The sequence below is a fragment of the Humulus lupulus genome, chromosome 1 (genome assembly GCF_963169125.1).
Source record: "Humulus lupulus chromosome 1, drHumLupu1.1, whole genome shotgun sequence".
NCBI lineage: Eukaryota > Viridiplantae > Streptophyta > Magnoliopsida > Rosales > Cannabaceae > Humulus > Humulus lupulus.
Window position 1 is genome coordinate 211,288,643 of NC_084793.1, and position 20,970 is coordinate 211,309,612.

A 20,970-nucleotide genomic window follows, 5' to 3' on the forward strand; every position below is an offset into this window, starting at 1 on the left:
ATTTCTTTGACACATTTCCATGGCTATGAAAAGAACCAGCAATCATCAATGGCATTTCATACAATTCCCACTTCTAGAGGATCATTTTAGTCACTCACTTATAGTAAATAGTAGCAAGAAATTTTGTACAGTCACACCATGTACATTTTCTTTTGTAAAGAATTCTTCTAAAGTTACAAGTCTCTATTGGATCATAATAGTAGAAATATTGAAAGTTTAAGACATTATTGTTTTGACCACTTGAATGAAATTAAAAAAAAATGGTATTCTTGAATTTATATTTGTGGGGTTTCATAAATTTGAGTGATCCATTTCATCATCAGTTGTAACTCAAATTATTATAGAACAAACAAATTTGGTATGGTTTCCATTCAGAATAAGCATAATAAAATGTTCATTATCTATAACTAAGTTGTTGTTCTGTTGCTGTTCTACTAAATGATGCTGAGGGGAAACAACTCACATAGCCAAGTGTGAAAAAGTGGCTTGATGAGCCAGACAGAAGACAGACAGACAGACCATGTGATGAACAAGATCAATTCTGAAGCTTTGAGACACAAAATGAGCTGAGTAAGGCTTTGACAGGGAAGAAGTTTCTTTTTGTTCATGATGATGTTTGGAAAAAGAATTATGGAAGTTGCAATTTCAAGAAATCAAAATAACAACATTCTTTCAGCTCTATGGTTAAGCTATCACTTTCTACCTCGGCACCTAAAGAAATGCTTTGCCTACTTCTCAATATTTCCTAAAGATTATACATTTTATAAAAGTGAAAGGGAAAAAAGATCCAATCTCCACTACTTTCTGATTTTTTTTTTAACTATCAATTGAATTTAAGTGACCCTAAAAAAAAAGAGAAACAAAAGAGAGAAGAAACACATTTGTCAATTTCAATAATGGGGTTGAAGCTATATAACTCTTTATGGTTGTTATGGTGTCCACAGAGGCAAATATTGAAGAAAAAGCATTTAGCTGGCACCTAGCAATGTGTATTCATGGTTTGTCATGGCTCATAATGGGGTTATCAATGAGTATAGGATGGAAGATCAGCAAATTTCAATGGTCAACTATTCTCTTTGTGATGGCATAGCAGAGAGGAATTCTAGTGGTTGTTTAATCATTCCATTAGTTTGTGAAAATGGTGATGATTTCTATGGATAAAAGGACTAATGCGGACTTCAATAACCACTCGAAGGGCTACTGCTATTGGTCTAAACGGCTGTGAGCTGCTGTGCAGGAGCTATTTGTTCATGTGTTGCTTATGTTTACTCAAATAGTCATAGAGCTGAATGTGAACTTTACTATGGAAGTAAGGTGGATCTTCTGAAAATGACAGGGGAGGGAAACCAAGCTATTGTTTTGGGTAATTATATTTATGATGTTTTGGGTAATTATATTTGACTTAGAACTCATGGAGGCATTATCAGATTATGCATTTTTCCAATCACAATTCATATGTATAATATTTTATTATTCAAACCCTAAGGTTGGGGACATGAAAACTACCCTTATTCACACCCCAGGCGAGATATTTATCAATATAATCAAACCAATTCAAGCAAACACAATTTATAGTAGTGTAAGAAGATAATACATAATTATAGATAAAATCTGACATCATTTCCCATATAAAAGCTTACCTAACCATCTATCAATACCAAGTAAAAAAATCAAACAACACACAATAAGTTTTCTTCCTTATATCACCACAACACACAAAAAAATTTTCCAGAATCTACTTCTCTAAGACACACAATTTTTCAACCTTCCGTTATCAACGCATCACACAATTTTAATCTCAGAACCTACTTCTCTACGAATGAATATTTAAGATATTCAAACTCCTCTAACATTTGTATGATATTAATAAAAGAGTTAAGAGAACATACTTCCGTACCTCTTGCAATTAACAATCAAGTTAATTAACTCTGCAATGCTCCTCGCCAATTCGATCCACAACCTATAGAATATAATCAATACCTAAAAGATTAATACAATGAATGATGTGGCTAAGTAATACATATAAATTAAACCCATCAAGACATATAAACTTATAATGATTTAAATTATACTAGTAAAAAAAATAACCAATCAAGACAGAATCTACTACTTCCAACCAAAAAATTATCCACTTGTTTAAAAAGGCATGTCATGTGTAAAATGTTTGTATGCACATATCATCAGGGAGAATAAAAAATGAATGAACTAAACTTTATCCAAATATATGCAAGTGTTGAATATTTGTGATTCAACACTTGTAATGAGCTAAAAAAATATAATCAATACTGAATTAATCATGAGAAGGAGCAACCAAAAGAATTATAAAAAAAAAAAAAAAAGAGGGAAAACAAAAAACAATGGATTCTAGACACGTCTCATAATAATTGGACCTTTTTTTTTCTTTCCTTTTTTTTCCATTCACAAATATAATTTTTATAAGTAGGGGAGATTATATATACAAAAAGCTTTTTGATTCAATGGGCCTAGTCAGAATCTCACCACTGCCAACCTGGTATTCTTTTCATGTTCTTCAGTATTATTTAAAATAGCAAAAAACAAATATTGCTAATCACAGATTTTATCAAGTAATACTCGCTAATCACTGCATGTTCATATGTGTAGAAATAATTATTCTTACTATTTGTATATAGTAATATAATAATTAGCCAATTAGTTTAGTCCTAGGTTCCTATTTGTATAGTTCCTAATTTTGGGTATAAATAGGAGTAATTGTTTCAATTAAATAATATCAAGAGTAGAGTTTCTACAATATGATAAGCATATTACCTGAAGGATAGCATCTCATTAACTGGCTTTGCAACAGGCATCTCCATGAAAAGAGAATTTGTGAAGAACTGTAGCCTACGCCTTGCCTCCAGATTTCTTGGCACATTTACGGAAGAATCTTTGATAGTTAGCAATGAATAGAGTCTTTTGACTTGGGATCTCTGCATATGGTCCTCAATTACATTATCCCACACTAAACAATTACATACATACACAAGAAATAAGGAAAAGATGCATGAACATACCAACTCGGGGTCCTTGGGCCACTTTATCTTCTAGAAGAGACGGCCTTCCTTCCATGCTTTTGATATCGACATATATATTTCATGGTTTTCCCTAAAAGACACCAAAAAAGATTGGATAAATCAAAAGAATCTTTGATGCAATTATTAGAACTTGCAAGTTTAACATACCCCATATTAACAGACAGGAGAACCAGACGGACAACATCATACAAATCTTGAACAGCCTTAACTTCTCCTTTCTCCTGATCAGATGTTTCTACCTCTTTCTCTACATATACAAATTCATAAGAAATATCAATTAGTCAACCACTTCTTGTACAAGATTGCACCAGCAAACTACCAAAAAAGTGAGAACCATAATACAAACCAGCATTCCCATTAATGCAGTTACTCTTGTTATTAGAAGTGGCAGCTTAGTTAAGTTCAAATCAGAATGAAATTTTTTCTATGCTATGCTTGTTTGAATATCCTTATATATCGTTTTGTTTACCCAAAAAAGGTCACTGATGATGTGGAAAAGATTACTTACACATAGACTGACACGTGGCAGAATTAAAAGGCAGAGGTGCTATTCGGCTATCTAGCAGAAGCGCGCCTCCTTGTCGGAGTTAATGTTTGTCACGACCAGACTGGTCGTGAAGTACGATTTATTTCCTTTTTAAGTTGTAATCTAATATTAACTACATTTGAATATTTCTTCATAATTATCCATGATACGTGGTTATTAAGGATAAGATAAGACACATTATCATAGGTAACCCTCCTTGAGCCTATAAATACACATAAAATAGCTCAAGAAAGGGACTTTTTGGATTAATTTTAGTTTTTTTTTGCTTAAGATTGAGAGAAAAGGAGCTAAGGTGAGTTGTTACCGTCTGATTGTATTATGCCTAAGGTCTGTGAAACTCAAGAACCCTAGTTCTTTGATCACAACTTTAGGATTCTATAATAACAATATCACAAAGTGGACGTAGGTCATTACCAATCACTGGGGCTGAACCACTATAATTCTTGGTGTTCTTTCTTTTCCATTAGATTATCTTTTCAAGCATCGTGTTATTTCCTGTCGTATTTTTGACTCCATGTCGATGGCTAATTTGAGGGTCAACATTCTGGTGCTTTCATTGAGAGCTTGTGAAAGAATCTAATGGCAAAAACATCCAAGAAGACCGGACAGGCCGCTGGCGCTGCATCATCCCAGCCTCCTCTCCCAAATGTGGCTGAGGACGAACCGCATTTGGAGTTTGATGAGGAGGAGTTAGATTCTGAAACCCTGAAGGCAACACTGGGGGTGTTGCAGGATGAGTTGGCCAATCTGAGGGCCAATAAAGAGAATGCTGTCGAGATAATGGTGTCGCAACAAAGAGAAATAGAGCGCCAGCGTCAGGAGCTAAGTGAGAGGCAGGCTAAGATGGACCGTCGACAGAGAGATGCCATGGATACCCTTGAAGCAGCCATCCAGCTGGCCAGGAATCAGGCTGCGCCAGCCTCCCAACCAAATCAGCCACCACACGGGCCACCTCAAAGGGGTCCCAATCCTAGTCCTCCGCTCCAGCCAGTAAGCCCTCAATGGCCGGAGCAGCCACCTGTGGCTCAGGATGATGTCCCACCTAGGGATCCTGAGCAGCAGCCTCCATCTCAGGCTGGTAGAGGAAATCCCCTGCACCCGAGGCAGAATAGGGCCGGGCAACCGCCCCGCAGCACTAGACACCCAGGGGATGAAGAGCCACATCCACCGAGCAGGGGGCCGCGTCCTTCTGCCAACAGGAGGAACTCAGAGACAGGCTATGCGGTCAGGGGCCCCCCACGACATAACAATGCACGGGGACCCACCGACCAGTGCAGGCCTCCCCCTAACGCTCGGGAAATGCCAGCCCAAGGAGGCAACAAAGTAAACAGCCGGTCGCACCATAGTCAGCCATGATTCAGAGATGGCCACGACTACAATGAGGCCGACTCTGGCAGAAGAAATACTGGTCGGAGGAACGAAGAAAGAGGTTGAGGCAGGAGCCCCCCACCTAGAGAAGACCGACCAGCGAGCCATAACACTGGGGGGCAGCCCAGGCAAAATAACGTCTTTAGTCGGCTGGGAGCCAGTGAGCAGCGATGAAGAGACAATGATCTGAGGGATGTACTTAACGACTGCCGAGAAAGGCACGATGAGTACATTCCCCCAGCACCAGAGGCCCCAGCAATCCCAGAAGATGTTCAGGCTCAAATCGATGCCCTGAACCAGGTGGTGCAGCAGCTGGTCGGGGGGCGAGCATCCCACATTGAGTATGATCGGAGGAGAGGCACCCCCTTCGTCAAAAGATTGTTGTGGGTGAAACACCTAGTAAGTTCAAGATGCCAACACTGCCAAATTTCGACGGGTATGGAGACCCAGTATCTCACGTTAATAAGTTTGAGATACAAATGGATATACAAAAGGTGTTAGAAGATACCCGCGGCCGCATCTCCCCGGAAACACTGTTTGACACTGCCCAGGAGTGCTTCTTTAAGTTCCCTCCTGCTAGTATAGTATCATGGGAAATTTTCGTAAAGGAGTTCTACGGACAATTCTATGCGGGTCGTGTGCACCCCACTGAGGCAAACCAATTGGTTGAGATATGCCAAAAAGAGGGAGAACCTTTGAAAGAATATGTTCAGCGCTTCATGCGAGCTACAGCTGGAGCCAAAACTGTGGGCGATGAAGGTGAGATGATGGCCCTAACTACTGGGGTTAGACGCCACTCACCCCTCTAAAGCAGCCTCAGAAAGAATGGGGTAAGGAGCACCCAAGAGTTCTTAGATCGAGCTGATCGGTACATCAAGCTCGAAGACGCGATTGCCAATGAAGGGAAATCGCCAACGAAGGACAAGGGGCCCAAGGAAGAACCCGCCAAAGCCATCAATGGGTCCGAAAAACCCAATGGCAACGGCAAAGGCAACGGGAATGGCATTTGTAGAAATGGTGGGAAGCGGGCGAACAACGAACCCTCGACCTCGGAAAATAAGTGCCCCAAAGGTAATCGGTATGAGCCAAGATTCACCAACTACACTGCCCTTGTTGAAAGCTGAGCTGAGGTCTACCAGGTGACCAACTCAAGCGTGCCCTGCAAACGACCCGCACCTATAAGAAAAGATATCTCCAAGATAGATGCCACAAAGTTCTGTCATTTTCACAACGATTACGGGCACGACACTAACGAGTGCAACTAGCTGAAGGATGAAATTGAGTTCCTGATAAGGCAGGGACATTTAAGAAGATTTGTACGAGCCGCGGGAGGTTCTGAGTGAGAGGCTCAAGGTGGAAATGAGTCGGCGCCTGCACGCCAATGCTCGCCACCTTTACAACTAGCTCCTGTGGCAGGTACCCTAATCACCATCTGCAGAGGTCCACATCTTGCAGAAGATAGTGGGAAAGTGAGGGAATGATATGCTCGAACCCTGCACCACGACCAGGACATTGAGATGATGAGTGTTGAGGATCGAGCACCAAAAAAGTTTCGAACAGAGGAGGAACCGATCACCTTCTCTGACGTTGACGCACAACATGTGCGATTCCCACACTCCGATCCGCTGGTCGTGGACGTACAGATCGCAAACATGATGGTGAAAAGGTGTTGGTCAATACAGGAAGTTCGGTCAACATCCTATACAAGTCTTCGCTGGAAAGGATGAAGTTGTCCGTGAAAGACCTGGAGCCATGCAACCAAACCATTTATGGTTTTTCCGAAGAAGGGCTTGCCCCAACAGGGTCGATTAAACTCCCAGTCACAACAGGCACTACACCTGCTAATAGGACATTACTCGCTACTTTTATAGTAGTTGATTGTCCTTCGGCGTACAACGCTGTGATAGGGAGACCAATTTTGGTCGACCTACGAGCCGTCACCTCCATATGGGACCTCACTATGAAATTCCCAACGGACGCAGGGATAGGATGCGTATTTGGAAACCAGAGGGACGCGAGGGAGTGCTATAATGCCTCGATCACCAAGGCGAAGAAAAGTGTATTGAGAGATGCCACTAGAAAGGAGTTGCAAATGGCGACTGATGTTCAGGCCCACTCGAGTGATAATCTCACCAAATAGGGCGTTGCCCAAAGTGAGGATAGGTACTTAGATCCTCACTTTGGGTATTTTGAAGAAGAAGTGGGACCCATCGAGGACCTTGAAGAGGTCCAACTCGACGAGGAAAATCCGACCAGAGTTGTGAAAGTCGGTAAAAACTTAGAGACAACAACAAAACAAGTACTGGTGGAGTTTTTAAGGAGGGACCAGGAGGTCTTTGCCTGGTCGCACAAAGACATGGTCGGGATAGATTCTGCAGTCATCAGCCATGTCCTGAACATCGACAAGAGCTTTCCACCAGTGCAACAAAAAAGAAGGCTACTCGACAAAGATAGATCGAGGGCTTTGAAAGAGGAAGTCGAGAAGCTGAAGGAGAATGGGTTCATCAGGGTGGCGTTTTATCCATCGTGGGTCTCTAATCCCATACTAGTGCCCAAGCCAAATGGCAAGTGGCATACGTGCATGGATTTTACAGACCTAAATAAAGATTGCCCCAAAGATTATTTCCCACTCCCAAGGATCGACCAGATGGTCGATGCCACTGCAGGGCATGAGATTCTCTCATTCATGGATGCATACTCCGGGTATAATCAAATCAGTATGCATCCCTTGATGAGGATCACACTAGCTTTCAGACTAATACAGGGCTATACTATTACAAGGCGATGCCCTTCGGTTTGAAAAATGCTGGTACAACTTACCAGAGACTCGTCAACCACATGTTCAAGGAGCTGATCGGCACAAATATGGAGGTTTATGTCGATGACATGCTGGTCAAGTCAAAGAAAGCAGAAGGGCATGTAAGGGATTTGCAGGAATGCTTCAACATCTTGAATAAATATCGGATGAAGTTAAATCCCCTTAAATGCTCCTTTGGAGTAGGTCAGGGAAGCTCTTGGGATTTATAGTTAACTCGAGAGGAATTGAAGCCAATCCCGAGAAAATTAAAGCCCTGATCGATATGAAATCACCAGTAAAGATTAAAGATGTTCAAAGCCTGACCGGGATGATTGCTACTCTCTGTAGATTCATTTCGAAATTGACAGACAAGTGTGTTCCATTTTTCAATCTACTAATGGGCAATAAGAAATTTGAATGGACAGATGAGTGCGAACAGGCCTTTCAAGCACTAAAAACACATATGGCGCAACCACCCATCCTATCAAAGTCGGTCGAAAAAGAAACTTTGTCCATCTATCTAGCAATCACGGAATACGTTGCTAGTGCTGTTTTAGTAAGAGAAGAAGAAGGCGTGCAGAAGGTTGTCTACTACGTAAGCAAAAGGCTAATTGGAGCAGAACAGCGATACCCGCCCATTGAGAAACTAGCCTACTGCCTAGTTTTGGCCTCAAGGAAGCTGCGACCTTACTTCCAAGCTCATCCAATTACGGTCTTGATCAACCAACCTCTTCGACAAGTCTTGCAAAAGCCAGAGGCTGCGGGTAGATTTCTAAAGTGGGCAGTCGAACTCGAACAGTTCGACATATCTTACTTGCCATGAGCAGCGATAAAAGGACAAGCCTTGGCTGACTTCATCGCGGAATTCACTGAACGTACGAGTGGCGAGCAGACAGAAGAGCCCAGCGAACCTGAATGTCAAATCCAAGCTCCCACATGGAAATTATTTACGGATGGTTCTTCTAACGAGTCCTACGCTGGGGCAGGAGTAATACTGATAATGCCAGAAGGGCATCGATTTCACTATGCAATCAGATTTGACTTCACTGCTTCTAATAATGAGGTCGAGTATGAAGCATTACTCGCCGGATTGAGGTTAGCCAAGGATATGAATGTAAAAGTGCTTGACATCTATAGTGATTCTCATCTGGTGGTGAATCAAGTCCTGGGCGAGTACCAGGCACGAGGTTTAAAGAAGGTTGCCTATCTGAACAAAACAAAGGATTTGTTAGCCCTGTTCGACAAATATAGTCTCCAGCAAGTGCCTCGCGATCAGAATTCCAACACGGACGCTTTGGAAAAATTGGCAAGTGCAAAGGATGCTGATACTCTGAACATAGTGACAGTCGAGCAACTATTTGTACCAAGCATCCAAACAGCAGAGACCACTCTAGTAATCCAGATGGTGGATACGTGGATGGCACCATATGTAGAGTATATATTGAACGGCGTGTTACCAACGGACAGAAACAAAGCCAGGACCCTTCAGCGGCAAGCTGCTAGGTATATCCTGGTCGATGGAATCCTGTACTAGAGGGGATACTCAATGCCACTCCTTAGATGTATTACAAAGGTGAAAGCCAAAGAGTTGATGAAAGAGGTGCACGAAGGTTTTTGTGGATACCACACTGGGGGGCAAAGTTTGTCAAAAAAGATCCTAAGGCAAGGATATTTCTGGCCAATGATGAATGAAGACTCAATGGAATTCATGTGGAAGTGTGATAAATACCATAGATTCTCCAAAATTCCATGAGCAGCCCTTAATGAGCTTAAACAGATGCAAAGCCCATGGCCATTTGCAGTTTGGGGTATCGACCTTATCGGATCTTTGCCCACAGGAAAAGGTGGTGTCAAATATGCAATGGTTGTTGTCGACTACTTCACCAAATGGGCCGAAGCTGAACTGCTGGCAACCATAACGACCAAGAAGGTGCTAGATTTTGTGATCAAAAACATCATTTGCCACTATGGATTGCCAAGGAAGATCGTCTCGGATAATGGCACCCAGTTTGACAGTGATTTATTCACGGATTTCTGCGAACGACATGGTATTATCAAGAGCTTCTCTTCAGTCACTCATCCCCAAGCGAATGGACAAGTTGAAGTAGTCAATAAAACGTTGAAGGATACACTGAAGAAAAGGCTAGAAGAAGCTAAGGGGGCGTGGCCAGAACAATTGCCTGAAGTACTCTGGTCGTACAGAACTTCCCACCGAACAGCAACGGGTCATACTCCATTCTCTTTGGCTTATGGATATGAAGCTATGTTTCTTGTTGAGTTAAATCCACCTTCGCATCGCAGAATAACGTACGATCAAGATTCGAACAGCCAGCTATTGATGGAATCCCTGGACTCAATCGATGAGAAACGTGAACAAGCCCAACTCCGAGCAGCTGCGTACCAGCAGAAGGTCGCCCGGTATTTCAACTCTAAAGTGCGAGAAAGAAAGTTCAATGTTGGATATCTTGTACTCCGAAGAGTTTTTCTAAACACCTGCGACCAAGCTGCTAGAGTTCTCGGACCTAATTGGGGAGGGCCATACCAGATTGACGAATTCCTTCACCCAGGCACCTATAAATTTGCACGCTTAAATGGAGTTCTTGTTCCTCGCTATTGGAATGGAGAACACCTGCGCAAGTATTACCAATAAACAATTATTCTTAAAGAATTGGCTTGTATTAATTTTACTTTTTACAAGTGTTGAAAAGGGGTTGGTCATTTTATGTGACTGATCGCAGTGTAAGATCTTATTGATCACTCGTACAGACATGTTTAGTCCATTTATTACGAGAAATATAAGGGACTGTGCGCAGCCAGTTATTTCTTGCCAATTATTGTATTTATTACAAGTATTTACTCATTACGTGTGTTGTTTTGTTGTATTATAATTCCAATTATAATGCTACGAGCAGTAATGTTCGAACAGGTTCTGGTCAAGGCAAGTGACCAAGGACCTAAAGCTCCTCGATCACTTCGGGGGCATATAAGGTAAAAAGTAAGCAAAGCATATCATTAAAATGTATGTAAACACATGAGAAAAATAAGTGAAAGCATGCTAGGGTGCTTAGAGTATTTTTCAAAATTTTGTTATTTTGTTAAATCAAACCAAAGTGTTATGCTAAGTTCGGTCATGCGAACAAATATTATAATAAAATAAAAAAGGTGTTATAATATCAAAAACGAATTACTTTACACCGCGAGCAGAGCTGCTCGGATGTAATTGTCTGATTAAAAGGAAATTAGCTGCCATGCAGCAATAAAAAATTAATGTCTTTACAATACGACCCGTAGGTCGGGTGATTGAAATATTAAAAGAAAGAGACTAAGGGGTCGGAGGATCTTGAGGGGGGCCCTGATCGATGACATATGCAGTTTCATTTTCCGCCCCGTCCATGCCAGTCACCAAGGAGATTTCGGGAGAAGCAGGTACTCTTGCCCTCTCCTCCTCTGCCAGTCGAGCAACGTAGCGGGCTAGCTCGGCTTGCCTTGCGCGTTCGGGAAGGTTGTTAAAGTTCGCCCCTTTGTTGTGTTTCAAGAAGTCATAAAAACACTTACTTGTGGCGTTCTTATACCTTTCCAAATTGCTGGCATTGGCTTTCTCAAGCTTCTTGATCCGGCCCTCCAAGGTTGTAGTCTCCTCCCTGCTCACGATCAAATCCTGCTCGAGCTTTTTAGCCTCGTGGTAGTTAATGTGGTTAGAATTTTTGAACTAGTCCCTCTACTCGATGGCTTTGTCCAGAGAATTTTGCTTCTCCCTCAACTCCTCAGCCAGTTTATTCTTCTCCTCGAGCACCACTGCAAGCTGTTCGGCATATTTCGCTTCGGCAACTTTGAGTTCGTCAGCATGCCATTGCTCCAGGGATTTAGACTGCTCAGTGATAGTACCTGAGTGTAGCCGGCCGGCAGTAAGGGTCAGAAATGCCTGTGATCATAGCAAAAATTAGACTGACGGTAAAACACAAGAAGCCATCTCCACAGGAAAAAATAACTTACACTGGAAAATTCATTTAAAGCGCGGGTTAGGATCTGGTCGACATCCATTGTCTCAGTCGCGGCCATCGCCTCTCAGCAGCGGTCGTGTTTCACAATTTTTGCGACTCTATCCTTGACCAATCTGAAGGCACGACTAGTTATGTCGCCCCCAATGGAAGCAGGACCGGCCTGCTGAGTCTGGTCAGTTGGGGCCACTGGAGATGGAGTCAACCCGGCAGGAGAAGGGGGAGTCTGCTGCTCGTGAGGAGAAGGTGATGGAGTTGCGTTGGCTGAGGGTCCGTCCTCCAGGACGCCTGCAGTGTGGTGCTTCTTAGCCTAAGGCACTTTACTGCTTTCCCCAAGATGCCTCTTACTTGTTTTCCTTTTGCTCGAGGGAACCGCAGGAGCCTCAGGGGCGCTGTAAATGTCGAACACACACTCGGAGTCCATATCTGAAATAGAAGCAAACATTCGAGCAGTGAGACAGTATAAACAATTAAATATGTCATGTCAAGAAAAGAAACAGAAAAAATTGCAAGTGAAATACCCGAGCTATCATTACTGGTCGCTACATTATACAATCTACTAGTCTTATACTCACTCTCTGGCATGAAGAAGGATGAATCTAAATTTGGAGCGTACTTAAAATTGATGTCCCCGTTAAACAAGTGACAGGGAATTGGCGAGCTATCTAAGAGCAAAAGATCAGTACCGTTCTCGTTTGAAGATTCGTTGAGGGGCTCGAGGGGTTTGTTAGCTTTCTTTTTCCCTTTTCCCTTTTCCCTTTGGGACAGGGGGAGCGGCAGCTCGCGGGGTGCTGGAAGGTTCCCTGATTGTCACTTCGGTGGCCCTCCTCGGAGGAGTTTATTCCACGTCCAGGTGCTGCTCGGGAACTTCTCCGCCAGTAGCACTGCTCGTTGTTGACTCCCTCATGTCCTGGTGAGGGGCCAAAAGGCCAACCAGCCTGAGGTTAGCCTCTGTGACCAGATGTTTGATGCTTTTCTCCACATCAATCATATTGGCCAAGAGGGCTGATCTCAACTCCATGTCTGGAGTGGGAGCTGGTCGCAACCATGGACCTAAAAGGCATTGAAAGTCTATGGAAATGTGGAGGAAATACTAAATAAAGATCAACAGCCAGTGGTACAAAGGTTTTACCTCCTTGAGCAAAGGCCAAATTGTTCGCGATCATGTCAGTCGTAAGGAAATACTTCTGGTAGTACCTCCCCACGTTCGATATGTGAGTGATGTCAGTCAAGAAGGTGCGTCCAGTCTCCTGGTGGCAAAAGTGAAAGAACCCCGTGCCTTCTTGGTTGGGGTTGGATTTGAGGTTAAACAAATAATTAACCTCATGAGGAGTTGGCACGGGCCATTTTTTGTGGTTGTAAAGGATATAGAGTGCAGCAAGCATTCTATACCCATTGGGATTTATTTGAAAAGGGGCAACTCTGAAATAGTTGGCCACCCCTTGGAAGAAGGAATGAAGAGGCAAGGTAACCCCTACCTCAATATGGAACCTCGACCAGGCGCTGAAGGCGCCTCCGGGCAAGTTCGCCCGTTCATCTTGGTTGGGTCGAACTAATGTTACCCCCGTGAGTCCATACTTCTTGATGTAGTTGGCAATCATCCTGATTGTCACTCAGCTCTTAGGTACTACATATCACTCAACATCTGGTTGAATGGCATTTCGGGGCTGAGCGTGAGTTTGGATATTGGGGTCAGGAACATTTTCAGCTTGACCATTGGTCGAGGGAATTTCAGTCCGAGGAGCAGGCTGATTTTCAGGAGCAGGCTGATTTTCAGGATTGGGCTGATTTGTAGGATTGGGAGTTTTCTTTTTCTGAGCTGTAGTTTTAGCTCGAGCCATATTTTGAAAAAGGACAGATGGAGTGTTTAAAGTGGCACGAGAAAAGGGAATGTCAGGTATTAGTGATGATGGTTGCTCCTCGTCCTCAAGAAACTGAGCCAATAAGTCGTCGTCGATGGGTCTTTCTCCTCCCCACGGATCTTGCATGAAAGCTACGAACAGAGAAAGGAGGAGATAAGACGCACAGCTTGAAAGCTTATGTTGAAAGTTGGAATAACGTTGCTCGCGTATACGACCAGCAGCATTCTAACAGAAACACTAAGTTCTATGCGAGCAGTTTGAAAAACAAATTGAAAAGCAGAAGTAAAAAGTTTTTTGGGAAGAAGCTTTTTCGACTCCGAAGGGGCGGGAAAAACCCAGTTTTTCACCTAGCTTCAAAATCAAATTTTTACTTCGATTTTACGCCCTAAATCTACAATCTTGACTACCAAACTGGCTCCTAACTCATACAAAACAATATTTCACTACCCTATCAATCATCTGTTAGCATGCAAGCAATCCCCATATATTTTCGGCCAAGAACATGAAGGGGTTCAGAAACAAAAACACGCATAAGGCAGTTTCGAATAGCAACTAAAAGGACAAGAAAGTTGTAACACTTACTCAGGTAAAGATTGAAGTCCAAACATGAGAGCTATCGGGCATCCGAGTATGGATGTCAGAAAGTTTCTAGGCTTTCGAGCGTGAGTTCTTCAGCGTTCTTCAAGAAGGCAAAGGCGAGTAAAAAGTAAAAATGATAACTTGAGGATTATTTATGGAGACCAAGGCACGTTAAAAGAGGCAATCACGAGTTACTTTTTTCTAAGTATGGGGAAGTGGAATGGCCATCAGACACACTTTTGGGAAACTGAAAGGACCTGATTAGACATGATTAGTCACGTTTTTTTAAAAGGCATGGGCGGTTCTGACAGATTTCATGGGGCATACGAAAGGTTAGTTTCCTAAGTTTACTTATTGCTGGTTGCAATAAATAAACTTGGGGGCAAATGTTTACCCAAAAAAGGTCACTGATGACGTGTCACAGATTACTTACACATAGACTGACACGTGGCAGAATTAAAAGGCAGAGGTGTTGTTCGGCTATCGACTAGAAGCGCGCCTCCTTGTCGGAGTTAATGTTTGTCACGACCAGACTGGTCATGAAGTCCGATTTATTTCCTTTTTAAGTTGTAATCTAATATTAACTGCGTTTGAATATTTCTTCATAATTATCCTTGATACGCGGTTATTAAGGATAAGATAAGACACGTTATCATAGGTAACCCTCCTTGAGCCTATAAATACACATGAAATAGCTCAAGGAAGGGACTTTTTGGATTCATTTTAGTTTTTTTTTGCTTAAGATTGAGAGAAAATGAGCTAAGGTGAGTTGTTACCGTCTGATTGTATTACGCCTAAGGTCTGTGAAACTCAAGAACCCTAGTTCTTTGATCACAACTTTAGGATTCTATAATAACAATATCACAAAGTGGACGTAGGTCATTACCAATCACTGGGGCCGAACCACTATAATTCTTGGTGTTCTTTCTTTTCCATTAGATTATCTTTTCAAGTATCGTGCTATTTCCTGTCGTATTTTTGACTCCGTGACGTTGGCTAATTTGAGGGTCAACACGTTTCAACCCTGAAAATTAACAAAAACATAGGTAACATATAACACGTGTGTATAAATAAATAGAGAGAGGAGATTTTTTTTTTTTTGACAAATCAAATTTTAAAAGAACAGGAGACACCTAAAACAGAACAGTTTGTATTCTTCTATTCATCAGTAATAATACATAGCTGCATTTGCCTATAAGGATACGTTTGTCTCATCTGAAAGGAACTTACCAAAACTTTCCTTCATCTTCCAATATTGTTGTCAAGATATGCTCAAGTGTATTAAAGCACTCCTGTACTACTTACATCATATATTCTTCTCTTGAAATTCTATCCCATAGTTCGTCATCTGGTGAGTCTCTAAATTCAACAATAATATCCTTGGCGAGAATTGTCTACATAAGTATACAGTGGCAATATTCAACTCGGTCAATTTGACATAATGTTGAAACACATCATTGGAAAACAAGCTTTTTTCCAGTTATGAATACATAGAATTATGTACAAGAAATTTGACCACTAATAACCTTGCTAGCAAGAAGGAAGAGGGACCACTGAACCAAAGCGAGAGTTCCTGAATTATTAGGCATTGAAAGCAATTCCATTTCTCTGTAAAAAAAATGTCAACAAATAAGTGGGGCCCAAAAAATGGCAACAATATATATCCTGCACCTGCAGAGCTTCAAATAAAAATCGTTACAAAATTCTTAAAAATTGTTACAAAATTCTAGTACTCACTGGTTTGTTATATAATCTTCTTCCCTAAGATTTGCTATGATTTCATTCCAAAACAGAGAGAACCATGCAGCATTAACCTTCTTCTCAAAAACCTTCAAACAAACATGTCAGTGCAATGTAAGATTATCCAATGATCCATGATTTTGGTTGTGGGGGTGAATTGATGGGTAAGAAAAAAGAAAAACATAACACAAAACTTAAAATATAACACATCTGATCACCGCTAGCTTGTCCAACAATTTTAAGAATAAAAGTGTCATGTAAGAACAACAAAATCTATATGTAAATTAGTTTTAAAAAATAGACAAAACAAAAACTCTACGTGACTTATTTTTAAACAACAAAAAAGCCCAACATTTGGTGAAAAGGAAAGTGAAATGTCATAAAAATTTGTTATACTATCTCAGATAACAAGACGTCTTGCATCAGTCTTAGTTTGATCTTCTCTCACAATTTACAACAAATCAGTTTAAGTCCATATCTGCAAGATATTGTCTATTTTGGTGTGCAAGATACATTTCTCTTTTCAATGTAGACTTGGGATACATTTTTTACATATACATAAAGCACTGATCATCAAAAGTACAACTACTACTAAAAAAAGCTATAAAATAATTAATTTGTTTTTTAAAATGAACACTTTTCTTTAGAAAAAAAAAACTAATAATAAATTAATAATTGAAAGTACTACTACTCAAATGAAAACTGTAAAAAAACGTCAATTATGAAATGCTAGTAGATCTTTTTGCATAACTAACCTGTCCGTGCTGAGAAGTTCTGCAAAAGAAAAAAAAAATTGCATTTAGATGGTAAATGAACGAAAGAGAACATTCACACAATTAAGTGAGCAACAATATACACTCAGTTTGCCATCAAATGTAAAAGATTTATAAGGATGAGGGTCTAATGAGAAAATTCAACCTATTGGAAAGAGGTACATGAAGGGTGCTCATAAAAGCTTCTGGAAACTCTTCAAAAAGTTTGTGAACTGCTTCCAAGGATCTAATCTAGAGATGATAACAGAAATTTTGAAGTTTTAAAGTTCTGGTCAAACATATAAAAACAATCACACACAAGCGAAAACAACTAAATCAGATCAAAGTACTCACTTCTCCTGGACGACCTCTGGCTCCAAGCAAAAAGCCCCATACAGCATATATGACAGTGTAGAACACGTGGGCATCTAAGAGATAAATCTGTGACAGCAGATAATAAGAAAATAGCGTCCTATCAATAAACTAAATAATTTTTGTAATTAAAAAAATTGTAATGATTTTGGTTAATATATTTACTTAATTATCATCGAGATAATGATTCTTATTCTCATCTCTTCTATCCCCATTCATTTATCTTCAAATTTATTATGATTACAATTATGTTGAAGTAATTGTGCCATAACATGTTTGATAAATAACTTATTTTTAAGACCTAAAGAAGTTCAACCTTAAAGCAATTACAGGAGACCATAAGCTAGCCACAATCAGAGCATTATGATTATCTGCAAGCATAAGTACAAGTAAGAGCACATAAATAAAATTTATCAAATAGCACAAATTTCTGAATTCAAACATGCAAAAACCAACATATAATAATCAACGAAAACCACAAACATCAACATAGGAATACCATAATAAACAAAACTAGATAATATAAGCACTTCACATTTCCATAATGAAATAGCTTAGCCGCTTACGTTGAGATACAAATCATGCCAAGAATATTGTATGGTATCCATATTTACTACTGTCCGAGTTGGTTTTACCAATGGCCTGATCTGGAAGAAAGCAAAAAGAGAATTCACAATATTAACAATAAACATTACTGCCAAAGAAAATATTGTTGATGACTAACCTGTAGGAAATAAGCAAATGAAAACTTCGCACTCGAAATCACAAGCCAAAACAGCAAATACCTACAAAAGTTAAAATATCCATATTGACCTTCCATTCAAATTAAAAATCAAATTTATTGAACTATAAGTTATTTTGTAGAAAAAAAAACTCATTGCAGAAAAAAAAAAAAAAAAAAAGAGAAAAATACCAAAATATTCGTGCCTGTCACTATGAGCGAGATGGAGAGGCTGAAATGCTCGGCTTGCATGGCTCTAGGCTGGAGAAGGTGGCTGGGCGACGAAGAATGCCCAGACTAAAGGCTGGATGGAGCTAGCTCGTCTCACGCAGGGAAGAAGAAGGCTTGGCCACACACAGGGAAGAGGAGAAGAAGAGTTGGCCTCCGGTGTCGTCGTTCGTCTCTGGTGTCGTGTGGGAGCTTGGGCCCGCCTGGGTCGAAGCTTCGATGGCCTCTGAAGATCCATAGCCGGCGCATGGAGGGGAAGGTAGTGCTCGGGCTCCACAAAGACACAGGCGAGAGAGAAAGAGTGGAGAGAGGTCTGGTGGATTAAGAAATAGATAATAGTATAACACATTTTTTAGTCTGGCGCTTATAATTTTTTAAGCCCCCCATTTGTTTTTCCAATTTTTACTTTACCGCTTTTTTATATTATCAATTATAATACTTTTTAAATAAGCTTATATTAATGTATTGTAGAATGTATTATTTGGTGTAGTGGGTTATCTTGGAGGAACTAGGGTTGTATCCCATATTTTGCTGCTTAGGTCGGCTTGTTGTTACTTTTGAACTGTATTAACCTTTTAAACGTTATTTTGGGATCCCATGTATGAATGTAAATATTTTAATGAAATGGTTACTCCTTTTTAACCAAAATTTTTAACCCTAACTGTTGAAGCAACAACTTTATCTTTCTTTATCTGAAGGTTTCTGCCGATGAATGCTAATCTTCCGATCCTTCTCTGATGGTGATGATCGCTTTGAAAATTATTGCTTCATCGGGGATACCTGCAAGAAAGACACTCTGATGCTTAAGTCAGATTTTTCGATCCCTTTATTTGAATAAGAGTCTAGTATTTATAGAACAGAAATGTGAGGTGGTTAGTTGGTTAAACTGAACCCCTGATTGGCGGGGGAAATAACTGAATTTGCCCCCAAGATGCATTCGTTTCAATTAAATACGCAGAGGTCAGAGGCGCAGACCACCTCTGACCCGTGGCTTCTGTCTTTGGAGCCTCTGCAGATCAAAACGACCCGTTTTGAGCATACTAAAAATGAAGGTCTTTGGGCCGAATATTTTGGGCCCGACAGATGCCTCCCGACCCAAACTTCGAACGGAGGAGGCACGCTTATTCACTCAAAACTTGGGCCGACTCTTCAATGCCAAGGATTTTGCCCAAAGCCATCATTTCCCGTAAATCGAGGCGATCCGCAGGTACACGATCACATAAACCCCTGACACTTCCCACTTAGAATTCAATGCAAGCACGATTACCGAGTGTAGCACTCGATTAAGGCATTTCGTTTCCCATTTTATTAGTTCAGTTCAAATAATATTTATTTCAAACTTTTCAAACTTCATTCTTGCCTTGCAGAGAAGAACTCGGAGAGAAGAAACCCTAAGATTGATCATCCTTCTATTTACACAGCAAACCTCCCAATTCTTCCAATCATGTCTTCACATTCATCTCCCGAACCTATGGATCGTGAAGGGTACAAAGCTACACATGAATGCGTACGCACGTCATTTGACATTCCAGATAATGTCACGGTCCGAATGCTCTCAGACACTGAACTACGGGATGGCGATTCAAGGATGTGGTCAAGCCCAGCGAGATCGTCATGAGCCTGAGACACATAGAGTGGCTTCGTTTCCCTCTCCCTGCTCTGTTAGTGCAAATAATTTCAAACTCTAGAGCTCACATTTCTCAATCTCTTCCAAACGCTATTCAATCCATAGTTGTCGCTCAGATGATAGGAACTCTTAGGAATGTCGACATTCAATCGGATGATATCTACGCATCCTTTATTAACTCGATTAACAACGCAATAGAAGGTAAACCTTGGAATACTTTCTATCTTTCCCACAAAAAGGACCGAACAATCTTCACTAATTTTGACAGGTCAGCATGATTCCCGAGCGACAGAGCCTGCTGATAGAGAAGGGGCTCCTTCATGAGTCCAAAGAAAATGCCATTACCATCAGAGGTATGATGAACCCCTACTGCATGGAAATCATGACTCGACTCTACTTCGTGGATCGAACTGATCTTGGCGCCATGCGGGTCAGGTCACAGAAGGGTGACATGTCCCTCGACAAAATCACGGCTACATGTGTGAGGCAGTTGGGAGTATTTTTGAAGAAATCTCCCCCTGCTTCTTCAACTCTGTCGCTATCGAAGACTGAGTACGAAAGGGCGTGCTCTGAGACCTTTTCTGGATGTGCTAAGCACCAAGGGATCCCTGATAACAAGAAGAGAGATGGCTTTGACTTAGCCCCTGCTACAAAATCGTCTCTTGATAAATCTGCTTTGGCACGCAGGTCTTCTCGTATACACAGAAAATCCTCTACGTCTTCTGACGCTCTGTAGATCCAACCTCTCCAATAGGTGCCTCTACCAAAGGACGCTCTAGGGAAGAGGAAGTCGCAAGAGGAGTCTTCTGAGGAAGACTCGCACGATGGGAAATGCATTTCGTCAAAGCTTCGAATCTCGAAGGGGTCTGCTTCTGCCGCTAGAGGCTTTCCTCTAACAATCCCCAAGCTTACTCCAGAGAAGTTACCAACTAGGCAAGATTTTTCATTGTGCAAGAAGCCTCGGGGATCTGCCCCCGTTGGCTCTTTACCTACATCATCCTCTTCTTCACCTGCACTTGGATCCTCCTTGGGGGTGGGTTCGCAAGGCATTGCACATGTTGCGGCTCTGTCTTCTACATCGGCCAAACTGTCAAAGGCAGTGACTGTTACTGAGGTGCAGGGTGACTTGCTAGTTGAGGCGAGATCCCTTAGCGCCTGTGCAAGGTCATTAGAGGCGTTGCCCTCTGCTTCTACCTTCGCTGGGGGTTCTGACGTTGGTCATAGGCAAGGATCAAAGGGGAGACGCCCTTCTTCTGCCTCCCGTAAGAACCGTCTTTTGGAGGATGCTTTCGGGGGTGGTTTTGAATCTATGAGCAGTCCTTCTCA

The 20,970-nt window shown here is 41.4% G+C and overlaps 1 long non-coding RNA gene across 1 annotated transcript; it reads right to left on the bottom strand.

Moving 5' to 3' along the window:
- Positions 1–15,730: 15,730 nt before the first annotated feature.
- LOC133825751 (uncharacterized) lies at positions 15,731–17,111 on the bottom strand. Its single transcript, XR_009888627.1, has 5 exons — positions 17,051–17,111; positions 16,863–16,948; positions 16,700–16,718; positions 15,942–16,033; positions 15,731–15,812 (listed from the first exon to the last, which is right to left on the bottom strand). It is a non-coding gene; the product is annotated as an uncharacterized LOC133825751 (long non-coding RNA).
- Positions 17,112–20,970: the final 3,859 nt, after the last annotated feature.